This window comes from Oryctolagus cuniculus, chromosome 9 (assembly GCF_051225735.1).
Source record: "Oryctolagus cuniculus isolate XC-2025 breed Fujian yellow rabbit chromosome 9, ASM5122573v1, whole genome shotgun sequence".
NCBI lineage: Eukaryota > Metazoa > Chordata > Mammalia > Lagomorpha > Leporidae > Oryctolagus > Oryctolagus cuniculus.
In genome coordinates, this window is record NC_142875.1 from 60,973,950 (window position 1) to 60,986,257 (window position 12,308).

Genomic DNA, 12,308 nt, shown 5'->3' on the forward strand with positions numbered 1-12,308 from the left:
GCCGCAGCCCTCTAAGAACATTTCGTCCTCACCTATGTGTCAGCTTTACTTCTGATGTAGAGTCTGCATGCTAATGCATAATATACCCAGTTTGTTTCAGTGCAGCAAATGTTAAAAGTGACAGGAGAACAGCAGCAAGGGGCTGCTGCTCCGAGCCAGCACCTTCAGGAACTGGGGCTGCAGTGAAGACATTTGATGTCGCGTGGAAGGTCAGCACCTGGACGCCTTTTCGGTTCTGGCATCTATCACATTATTTATTGAACCCAAAATTGAAAGAATGGCTATAAACGGCAATCATTTTTTCCCCACTGCTGTATGAACTATGTCAGGATAATCACTATGGAGATCCTCCAAAATGATGCAGAAAAGGCAGTACGCGCAGCATTTTCTGACTCTTGCGGGAGACATTTCAGCAACTGCACCATTTTAAGATATCACACTGCTGACGTCATCTTGGGAGTAAAACGTTGTCTCGTCTCTTGGGCAGTCTCCCCTGTGCTTGCAGGATGAACAGGAAGATGTGGTTCATCTGTCCTGAGTTCTCAATCCAATTTAGGCACTACTGCTTTTTAAGGTTAGTAATAAAATCTCCAAAACCACACCAACATGAAAAAAAAAAAAGTACTTACTAAATAGATGAAACTTTAAAATGGAAAGGGCATGTTTAAAGCAGTTAAGAGAGTAGAAATAGGGTACAGTACAGTGCTACTCAACTGTATGCCCGCAGCAAGGCCTTCCCTGACCAACCTGTTTAAAATCATAATCCCTGGAATGGCCATTTAGCCTGGCAGCTGAGAAGTCCTGGAATCCTATCAGAGTACCTGGGTTATAGATACCCGGCTCCAGTCCTGCCAATGCACACTTGGGAGGCAGTGGTGATGACTCAAGTAGTTGGGTGCCTGCCACTCACACAGGACACCTGGATTGAGTTCCCAGCTCTTGATTTTGACCTGGCCCAGTGTTGGCCACTGCAGACATTTGGGGAATGAACCAGTAGACATCTGTCTGTCTCTCAGGTAAATAAACAAAACTTAATAACATAAATTCTAACTTTTTCTTTGGTCCCCTTCCTTGCTTGCCTGCTCACTTGCTTTATTACTATTTGATAAGCTGCATGTTCTAATTCTCTCTCTTTCCTACCAGCAAGCAGAATATAAACATGATGGCTACGTTTTTTAATGTTTTTGGCACTTTTATTCACTGATGAATCACTCCCACTTAGAAAAGTAACCACCATATGGCACATGTTCAATAATTCCTGCTGAAATGCATGTATTTCTGGTACTTCAATCATGTGCCCTGAGGCCATACTGAATTACTAAAAGCTCCTTAAGCATTACTGCATTTATTTTTAAAAAATATTTTATTAACTAATTTGTTAATTTGAAAGGCAGAGCATCAGGGGGACAGAGACAGAAACCAAGAGAGAGACAGAGAGAAATCTTCTATCTGCTTGTTCACTCCCTATATGGCTGCAATAGTCAGGTCTGGGTCAGGCCAAAGCCAGGAGTCAGGAACTCCTTCCAGGTCGCTGACATGGATGGCAGGGATCCAAGCACTTGGGCCATCTTCGGCTGCTTTCCCAGGTACATTAGTGGGAAGCTGGATCAGAAATGGGAAGCTGGATCAGAAATGAGCAGCTGGGACTCAAACTGGCATTCTGATATGGGATGCTTAACCCACTGTGCCAAAATGCTGGCCACCACTGTATATTTATATGCATTTTTTTTTCTCATTTCTGGAAAGTTTTCTTTCCTTCTCCTTTTTCCTGACAAACCGTTAAGGTCTATTCCTTAAATGTTCAACTCATGTTACCTCCTCTTAGAATCATTACTTATTTCTCACTTCTCCCATAGAATTGTTCCAAACAAATTGTTTTACACCTTAGATGTTGTTTGTTAGCTCATAAGACTGCATCCTTTACAATGTATAGTATCTATAGACAAACATAGAATATTGCCAGGTGCCGTGGCTCACTTGGTTAATCCTCTGCCTGCAGTGCCGGCATCCCATATGGGCGCTGGGTTCTAGTCCTGGTTGCTCCTCTTCCACTACAGCTCTCTGCTGTGGCCCGGGAGGGCAGTGGAGGATGGCCCAAGTGCTTGGGCCCCTGCACCCGCATGGGAGACCAGGAGGAAGCACCTGGCTCCTGGCCTCAGATTGGTGTAGCTCCAGCAATAGCGGCCACTTGGGGGGTGAACCAAGGGAAAAAGGAAGACCTTTCTCTATGTCTCTCTTATTCTCTCACTGTCTAACTCTGCCTGTCCAAAAAAAAAAAAAAAGTAGAGTATCTTTTTTATTTACCTGCTGCCTATCACCATGCCTCATGTCTGCACGCAGGCAATAAATACTTGCCCAAAGAGCGAAGGAACACAGAAGTATATTAAGCAAATATTAAACATGTATTTAAATATATAAAATAGATTATGGGAGGGTGGCATTATGACATACTTGCACCAATCTGAAGCCAGGAGCCAGGTGCTTCCCCCTGGTCTCCCATGTGGGTACAGGGCCCAAGGACTTCGGCCATCCTCCACTGCCTTCCCGGGCCACAGCAGAGAGCTAGACTGGAAGAGGAGCAACTGGGACAGAATCCGGCGCCCCAACCGGGACTAGAACCTGGGGTGCCGGTGCAGCAAGCAGAGGATTAGCCTAGTGAGCCGCAGTGCTGGCCTCCCTTTCTTTTTCTTACCTAATGGATCTAGCTAAAACTTCTAGGACTATATTGAATAGCAATGGTGAGAGCAGGAGTACTTGTCTGTGTCCGGTTCTTAGTGGGAATGCTTCCAGCTTTTCCCCATTCAATAGGATACTTCTGTGGGTTTGTCATAAGTTACCTTGATTGTGTTGAGGAGTTTTCTTTCTATATTCATTTTGCTTAAAATTTTCATAATGAAAGAATGTTGTATTTTGTCAAATGCTTACTCTGCATCTATTGAGATAATCATATGGTTTTTGTTCTTCAATTTGTTAATGTGATGTCTCACATTGATTTGCGAATGTTGAACCATCCCTGCATACTAGGGATAAATCCCATTTGGTCCAGGTGAATAATCCTTCTGATGTATTGTTGGATTCAATTGACTAGTATTTTGTTCAGGATTTATGCATCTATGTTCATCAGGGAAATTGGTCTGTAGTTCTCTTTTTTGTTGTATCTTTTCCACGTTTAGGAAGTAAGGTTATGCTTGCTTCATAGAAGGAGTTTGGGAGGATTCCATTCCTTTCAATTATTTTGAATAGCTTGAGAGGAATTGGAGTTAGTTCTTCTTTATATGTCTGGTAGAATTCAGCAGTGAAGCCATCCTGTTCTGGGATTTTCTTTTTTGGGAGGGTTTTTATTATTTATTCAATTTCTATCTTGGTTATTGGTTTGTTTTTGTTTTCTGTGTCTTCATGGTTAAATTTAGTTATGTTATATGTGTCCAGGAATCTATCCATTTCTTCTAGGTTTCCTGATTTGTTGGCATACTTCTCTTTGTAGTAATTCCTGATGATTCTTTTTATTTTTGTGGTATCTGTTGTTATATTTACTTTTTCATCTCTGATTTTATTGATTTGGGACGTTATCCCTCTTTTTTTTTTTTTTTTTTGGTTGGTTGAACAGTGTGTCAATTTCATTTATTTTTTTTCAAAAAAACTACTCTTCTTTTCACTGATATTTTGTATTGTGATATATTGTAATGTGATAGAGAAAAAGCAAGTGTTTTAAAAATAAGCATGCACATGCAATATTCTATCTCAGCTGGTTAGAGAACCTGCACAGCACAGTCACAAGTGTAATATGTGGGAATATAAGGGACCTTACTTAATTCTAAAATAACTATCCATGCCCCTAGGTAGGGATGACTAATCATAGGGTTAGCTTGAGCTGGAAGGTCTGAATGAAATTAGCATATACTAAGTCATTCACTGTGCATTGAGTATCACACACAGTGCCTGCCTCTTGATTGGCTAACCATATGTAAGAGAGTCTTTTCTTTTCCTTTCAACCTCCATGAAGTTATCAGTGATTCTAGCTATTTAAATCTATTTTAGTATGTCCCTTATTTCCTTTCTCATTGCCAATATGTTCAGCCCCAATGATTTTATCCAGATTACTGAAACTCCTCCTCATGTTCTCTGTGCTGTAAGTCCCATCTGACTCTGATCTACCCTCAGATGATGCTTGTACAAACTCTCTTGTTTAACTCTATCATGTTGCATTCAGGATAAAATCCAGGCTTGGCAGGGCCACTTTTTCGTGGGATCATTGATTCTTCCATATCCATGCACACACTCTAAGCTACAGTAATCTGTCTCTAACTTTCTAGTCTTTGTGTAGCCTGTTTTTCAATGGCTACAATGCCCCTTTCTATATTCTCATCTTAGGAAACTCTTACTTAATCCTAAAACTCAGTTTAATTGCCATTTTCTCCAGACACCTTCCAGCATACTACAGACCCATAATCAGAGAGGAACACCCTTTCTCAAGGTTCCCACAGGACCTGCACATTTCTGTTTCATAGGTTATATACAACAAATGTTATATTTTTTATTGATGTATTCATGGGGCCAGCACTGTGGCTGCAGTGTGGGCATCCCATATTGGTACTGGTTCATGTTCTGGCTGTTCCTCTTCTTATCCAGTGCTCTGCTTGGCCTATGAAAGCAGTAGAAGATGGCCCAAAGGCTTGAGCCCTTACACCCACTGGGGAGACTTGGAAGAAGCTCCTGGCTCCTGACTACAGATCGGCCCACCTCTGGCCATTGTGGCCATTTGGAGAGTGAACCAATGGGAGAGAAGACCTCTCTGTCTCTCTGTCTCATTAACTCTGCCTCTCAAATAAATATATAAATCTTCAAAAAAATTGATGTATTCAAACAGCACACACTGAAAAGCTAGTAAACACCTCTAAGTCATCTTAATAGTCACTAACATGTTATCAGTGCCTAAGCAACTACTAGCAAACAAAAGAACTTTAATAAATACATATATATTCAATAACTACATCAATGAGTTAACACAATGAACAAACCAGGCTTCTGCCCTCAAAAGTTCCCTATTTACCTGGGGGAGGCATGACTGGGGAAAAAGAAGGGGATGGAAATAAAATATAGACATTACTATAATGCAAATCAGAATCAGGTAGGAAAGCAGGGTGTCCAGTAAAAAATTAGGACTTAGGTTTGCCTAAATGTTTAGGTGCCTCTAAGTGCCAGATACTGTGGTTGGCCTGTTGCACAATTCTCTCACTTAATCTTCACAATCACCCTGCAAGGTTTTATTTTAATTTGATAGGTAAGGAAACTAAAAGAACTCAGAGCCATACAGAAGTCAGGGAAGGACATGATCTTTCTTTTTTTTTTTTTCTTAATTTTGTTTAAGGTGAAAGGATACCATCTCTTAAACCTGGGTTCTTCCTATCACAGTGGTACAAATTCAATCGTGTGGAATTTCAGAGGGAACAGTGTCAATCAGAAGGAACCATCCAACAAGCTTCTGAGTAAAAGTAACAATGGACCAAAACTGAAGGACTGGGAATGAAATGGGGGTGAATTTATCTGGAGCTATAGAGACAGGCATGGACACACATTCAAAACTCACTGAGTAGAACACAGAACGATCCAGCCTGGAATAAATTAAGCATATGTGATGAGAATGCAACTGGAAGAGGAAGGTGAGGCTACACTGGGAGACCTGGCAACTTTACATTTACAATGGCACCCCTTTCAGAAGAATAACCAAGAGCATAGGTCCTGCTAGCTAATGATTGTGCTTGTGCCATCATCTTCATCTATGAAGTGTAGCAAAAAAAAACAAAAAAAACAAAAAAAACAAACAAACAAAAAAAAACCAAAAAAACCTGGTAACATAAGTATTTGAAAGCCTTGGGATAATAGTGATTTTATTCTAGAGGTATACATTTATCCAACAAGGGAATAGAGCTACAGAAGTTAACACAGTCAAGTGCCCTTTTTAATGTCAAATTAACATAACATTGTAGAAAAAACAATGGATGTACTTCTCAAATGTGAGCCATATCATCTCTTCTTTGAAATGTATACCATCAAAAGTAATTACTTCTATTAATCTTTTAAATTCCCTAAATCATACTCTTAAGGCAACATCTTGATTTTAACTAAATACATTCTTGAATGGACCAACTTACTCATTTTATGAAACTTGATCATCAAGACATAAGATGGCCATACTTAACAGTACACTGGTTGTGTGTTTTATTCAAGTATGTTTGGTGATGGTTTTACTTATCAAGATTATGATTTGAATGGCTCTTACAACTAATTTGTCCAAATGAAATCCATAAGCTAAACTGAGTGTGACTGATTATTTAGATAGTAACATCACAAATCCATTAGAAGGGACCTAAAATAAACAGAGTAAAGACCCTTACGTAGATCATCTTCAGATCAGAGAAGACTTAAACCTTTTTTTAATTGCTATTTTTAGCTCTTTTAAACATATGTTTTTCTTAAAGCAATTTTGTGAGCTTAAATTTTATGGTAAATAGCCTTAAAGCTGTACATAATAAAGAAAAATTTCCTATATTAAAATTAGTGGGAATGTCAGATTCGTAAAGAAATTTAATATTATGTATTTTACACAGAAATGGAGCTTTTTAACTCTGATTTTAGATAATAAATTAAATATCCAATATCTTGAAATAGAAGTGCCCAGGGCCCCCATGAAAATCTCAGGGGCAAGTAACATAACAATAAGGAGGGTTTTCTGAGGAGCAGATTCTCAAAATTTAATGTATAACATACTGAGAATTATATTCAGCTTGGTCAATTCATGGATCCAGCATCCTAGCCAGCATTCGCTGATAATAACTAGCACAGTGTGCCACTTTAAAGCAAGAATGATTTTAGGAGACAATCAGGATGAAACATTTTCTATTAGCAACAAAGATCAGCTATTGCCCACTTTTAAATAAGGTAAAGAGAATTCTAACACACAGCAGTGATTCTGAGGAAAGGCAGCTGGATGTTGAAGCATATGAAGATAAGGAGAAGGAACTCAACACCACAAGTGTTTGAAAAAGATGAGCTTTCATTTCATTTTAAATTGCTATCAGCAAGTTAACAAAAAGCATGTGGCTATTGACCATGATATTCGTCAATTAAACATCTGCAATACTTTGTTGGGTTTAGCCCCAGGTACCTCATCTTTTCTTTCTTTCTTTTTTTTTTTCTTTTTTTTTTTTTTTGACAGGCAGAGTGGACAGTGAGAGAGAGAGAGACAGAGAGAAAGGTCTTCCTTTGCCGTTGGTTCACCCTCCAATGGCCGCCGCAGCCGGCGCACCATGCTGATCTGAAGGCAGGAGCCAGGAGCTTCTCCTGGTCTCCCATGGGGTGCAGGGCCCAAGCACTTGGGCCATCCTCCACTGCACTCCCTGGCCACAGCAGACAGCTGGCCTGGAAGAGGGGCAACCGGGACAGAATCCGGCGCCCCGACAGGGACTAGAACCCAGTGTGCCGGCGCCGCTAGGTGGAGGATTAGCCTAGTGAGCTGCGGCGCCGGCCAGGTACCTCATCTTGTACAACAGCTATTGCAAGTAGTGTTCAAAACATTGTATTCTCCCTTTGTCTATTGCTAGCATATAATACCAGGGACTTTTTGTACACTGACCTTTTATTCTGCAACCTTATTTAATTAGGTTCTTCAGGGCAGGCATTTTGAATGGTGGTTAAGACATGGCTTAGGATGCTTACATCTTATAAGGGAGTGCGTGGGTCCAGGTCCTGGCTCTGGTCCCCATACCAGCCTCCTGCTAACACCTGCTAACACCCTCTGAGGCAGCCAGTGATGGCTCACGTAGCTAGTTTCCTGCTACCCATGTGGGAGACCTGGTTCTTCTTGGCTTTGGCCTCCCCTGGCCCCACAGTTGCAGGCATTTATGGAGTGAACCAGTGGATGAAGCTTTCTTTCTCTGTCTCTCTCATAGACCTAGTCTCTCTCTGTCTCTGCCTTTCAAAGAAATAAAATAATTTTTTTAATTCAGATATTAATTCTGATACTTTTTAAAAAATAATTTTTAAGGCTGTTCCCAACATATAAAGTCATGTATTCAAGTCCTGTATACCATTTCTTATTTCTTTTGCTAATTGCACTAGCTAGCACCTCTGGCATAATGTGAATAATGAACATCATTGCTTTTTCTCCTAACATAGGAGCAAAGCACTTAATTTTCCACCAAAATATGAAGTTAGCTATAAGGATATCATAGATACCTCTTATTATGCTGATATTTGTAGTCTACAGATTATTTCATCATGAGTGGGTGTTGACTTCTGTTGAATGCTTTTTTTCATGACAACTGAGAGCTTCATATGACTTTATTTTAATTATATTCTTTATTTTCAAATGTTCAACCACACTTACATTCCTGGGATAAAACCTACTGAGTTAGATGGATTGGACTTTATTACATGTTGTTAGATTTGATTTGTCAAGGATTTTTGCATCTGTGTTCAAGGAAAATACTAGGCTATGATTTTCTTATATTATGCAGATCTAATGAAAAATATTCTCAGCTTTTATTTGTCTCAAAAAGTATTTTACCTCTACTTTTAAAGAGTATTTTTGCTGAATATACCATTCTCTATTGATTTTTTCTTTCAAACTTTAAAAACAACTGTTCCACTGAATTGTGGTTTATATTTATTTAAGTTTTATTGTAACTGTCACATAAGAGTTATACATATTCATGAGGTACTGTGTAATGTCTCCATTCATGTATATAGTATGCAATGATCAATGCAGGGTAAATATCACAATCTCCTCAAATATCTGTCATTTATTTTTAGAGAAAACATTCAAAATCCTCTTCTGTTTTTTTCTTTAAAAACTGTACATAGTATATTAACATTGACCATAGTGACTATACTGTGCAAGAGAACAGCAGAACTTCTTCCTACTATCTATAACTTACTACTCTATTAGCCAACTCTCTTCCCATCTTCCCCTCCACTCTCCCCAGCCTCTGAAACCTAAGTCCACTCTCACATTCTATGAGAACTTTTTTTTTAATAATCTATAGATAATTCAGATCAGGCAGTTCTCCTCTTTCACCCTCTTTAAATGACCAAATAGTATTCCCTCAAAGCCATGTACTGCGTTTTCTTTATATATTCATCAGTGAAGGACAGTTAGGTTGTTTCCATTTCTTGGCTATTGTGAGTAGTGCTGTAATAAACATGGAACAGCACTTGTCTCTTTGACAGACTGATTTCCCTTCCCTTGCATATATAACCAGGAGTAGGATGTAGATTATATGGTAGTTCTATTTCTGGTTTTTGGGAACTTCCATACTATTTTCCACAATGGCTGTACTAATTCACATGCCCGCCGGCAGCGAAAGGGGGTTTCTTTTTCTCCAGATCCTTACCAGCCTCTGGTATCTTTTAGTTTTTGATAATAGTTGGTCTAACTGGATTGAGGTGATATGGTGATATTTCTTTGTGGTTTTGATTTGCATTTCCCTGATAATTAGTGTTGACATTTTTTTTTAATGCATTTGGTGTGGTCATTTGTGTATCTTCTTTTGAGAAATGATGTCTATTCAGATCTATTGCTCATTAAAGATTTTTAAAATATATTATTTATTTTTATTTTGTTTGAAAGGCAGAGAGAGAGAGGGAGAGAGAGCGCACACACAGGTGAGCAAGTTTTCATTTGCTGGCACACCCCAAATATCTGTGGCAGCCTGTGGCGGGCCAGGCTGCAGCCAGGAGCCTGAAACTCCATCTGAGTCCCCCTACATGGGTAGCAGAATCTAATACTTGAGCCACCACTTGATGTCTCCCACGATGTGCTTTAGCACAGGTGGATTGGAAGTGGCAGAGCTGCTTTAGCACAGGTGGATTGGAAGTGGCAGAGCTGGGACCTGAATCAGGCTCTCTGACATGAGAAGCAGGTATTCCAAGCAGCAATTTAAACACTGTGCTAAATACATGCCCCTCTTAATGAGATGATTTGTTCTATGCTGTTGAGTTCCTTATATATTCTGGTTATTAACCCTTCGTCAGATATACTTTTCTGCCATTCGGTAGTTCCTCACTCTGCTGATTATTCCCTTTGCTGTGCAGAAGATTTTTTAGTTTGATTAAATCCTATATATCCATTTTTCCTTTTCTTTCCTGTGTTTTGGTGATCCTATCAATAAAATCCTAATATATTACAATGCTCTGAAGCATTTCTTTTTTTCTTTCTTATTTAGATCTATTTATGCATTTGAAAGGCAAAGTTAAAGAGAAAGAGGGAGAGATAGCGACAAAGAGAGATCTTCTGTCTGCTGCTTCATCCCCTCTGAATGGCTGTAATAGCCAGAGCTGTGCCTGGCTGAAGTCAGGAACTTCATCTGGGTCTTCCATGTTGGTGGCGGGGGCCAAAGTACTTGGGCCATCTTCCACTGCTTTCCTATGCACATTAGCGGGGAGCTGTATCAGAAGGGGAGCAGCTGGGACAAGGAACCATATGGGATTCTGATATAATAGGTGGTGGCTTAACCCACTACATCAAAATACTGGCCCCCTCACCTGTTGTCTTAGAACAGGTTTGTAGTTTCAGGTTTACATCTATGTGTTTAGTCCATTCTGAGTTCATTTTTGTATAAAGTGAAATATAAGTGTTTAGTTGCATTCTTTTGCATGTGGATATCAAAACTTCCCAGCAGCATTTATTTAATAGATTGTCCCTTCAATGATGCACCTTCTTATCATCTTTATCAAAGATCAGTAGGCTGTAGATGCAAGAAGTTACTTCTGGACCCTTTATTCTATGAGGTTACTACTTTTTGATAGTTTCTTTTTACTTGCTACCATTTTTCAATTTGAAGACTCTCTTTAGGATATCCTGTAGAACAGGTCTGGTGATGGTAAATTTTCTCAGCTTTTGTCTGTCTGGGAATATCTTTATCTCTTCTTCACACCTAAAGGGTAGTTTGGCTGATACACAATCTTGGTTGGCAGATTTTTTTTCCTTCAGAATTGTGAAAGTCACCCTCTACTCTCTCCTGGCCAGTAAAGTTTCTGATGAGATGTCTTCCATCTAGTAAAGTGGGATAGAACTGTGGTTTATATTTTTCTTCTGAAAAGTCATCAGTCATTTTTATCATTGTTTTTCTGTATGCAATATTTTTCCTCTGGCACTTTTAAGAATTTTCTCTTGGTTTTCACAAATTTGACTATGATATGTCATGTTGTGGTTTTCTTTTTATTCTGGTTGAGTTCACCAAACTTCATGGATTGGTGGCTTTATGCTTTTCATCAAATTTGGAGATTTTTATCACCATTACCTCTTTAAACAGCATTTTGTACTTTTTTTTTTCCTCCTCTCTTTTGAGACTCAAATTACTGGTATGTATGCTGTTTTTCTGAGTTGCCATTTCTGTACTGGGAATTTCTAATTACTCCTTTTTTATATTAATTTTCCCCCTTTGATACACTTATGTCAACTGTTTTATAGGCTTTATCTGCTAATTTCTTCATCTGTTATTTTTAATTCTATTGACCAATTTTCTTGCTTCTTTATATGTCTAGCAATTTTCTATTGAATGCTTGACATTATGAATGTTATGTTGGTGAGTGTTTGGATTTTGCAATCTTCCTTAGTTAAGTGTCAAATTTTGTTCAGGTAAGCAATACATTTACATTTGAAATATTTTGATCTTCTCAAGACATGCCCATCTGCCTTTCTAAACACTCATTGATTTTATTTTTAAATCAATTTTTATGAGAAACCTTCGAAAATGATGTTAAACAGCAAATATCTTTGTTTCTTCAAGATTTATTTTTAATCCTTTTAAGGGTGGGCATAGAGTAGTTTTTACTTTTAGGATAAATTAGTCCTACTTCTTTTTTTCTTTTCTTGTTCCATTAATTCTATTTCTTTTTTTGAGATTTTTAAAAATTTATATAAGGTGAACAAATTTCATGTATTTCATATATACAGATTAAGAGCATATTGATACTTCCCACCCCATACTCCCTCCCACACACACTCCCACCCTCCATCCTCCCTTATTTTTAAAAAAATTTTTACAATGACATAGTTTGTTTATTTTATAATTACAAGCTTAATTGTCGACCAAATAAAGAACACAACAAGCAGTAAGTAGAAAACCCACTGTTCCTCAAGAGTAAAACAAGGGCTATAAAGAACAACCAAATCTCAACATGTCAATTTCACTCACAAGATACCTTATGAATACAAGATAGGTTTACTGAAGACTTCCAACCAGGTACGAGTTCTGGTAGCTGTTCTTTTCTCATTATTTGTGAAATCTGCCCAGTTATAGTTTTTT

The 12,308-nt window shown here is 38.6% G+C and overlaps 1 protein-coding gene across 2 annotated transcripts in view; it reads right to left on the reverse strand.

Moving 5' to 3' along the window:
• The window catches only part of VWA8 (von Willebrand factor A domain containing 8), a 407,445-nt gene that overhangs the window by 179,497 nt on the left and 215,640 nt on the right, over window positions 1–12,308 (reverse strand). The window lies entirely within an intron of this gene.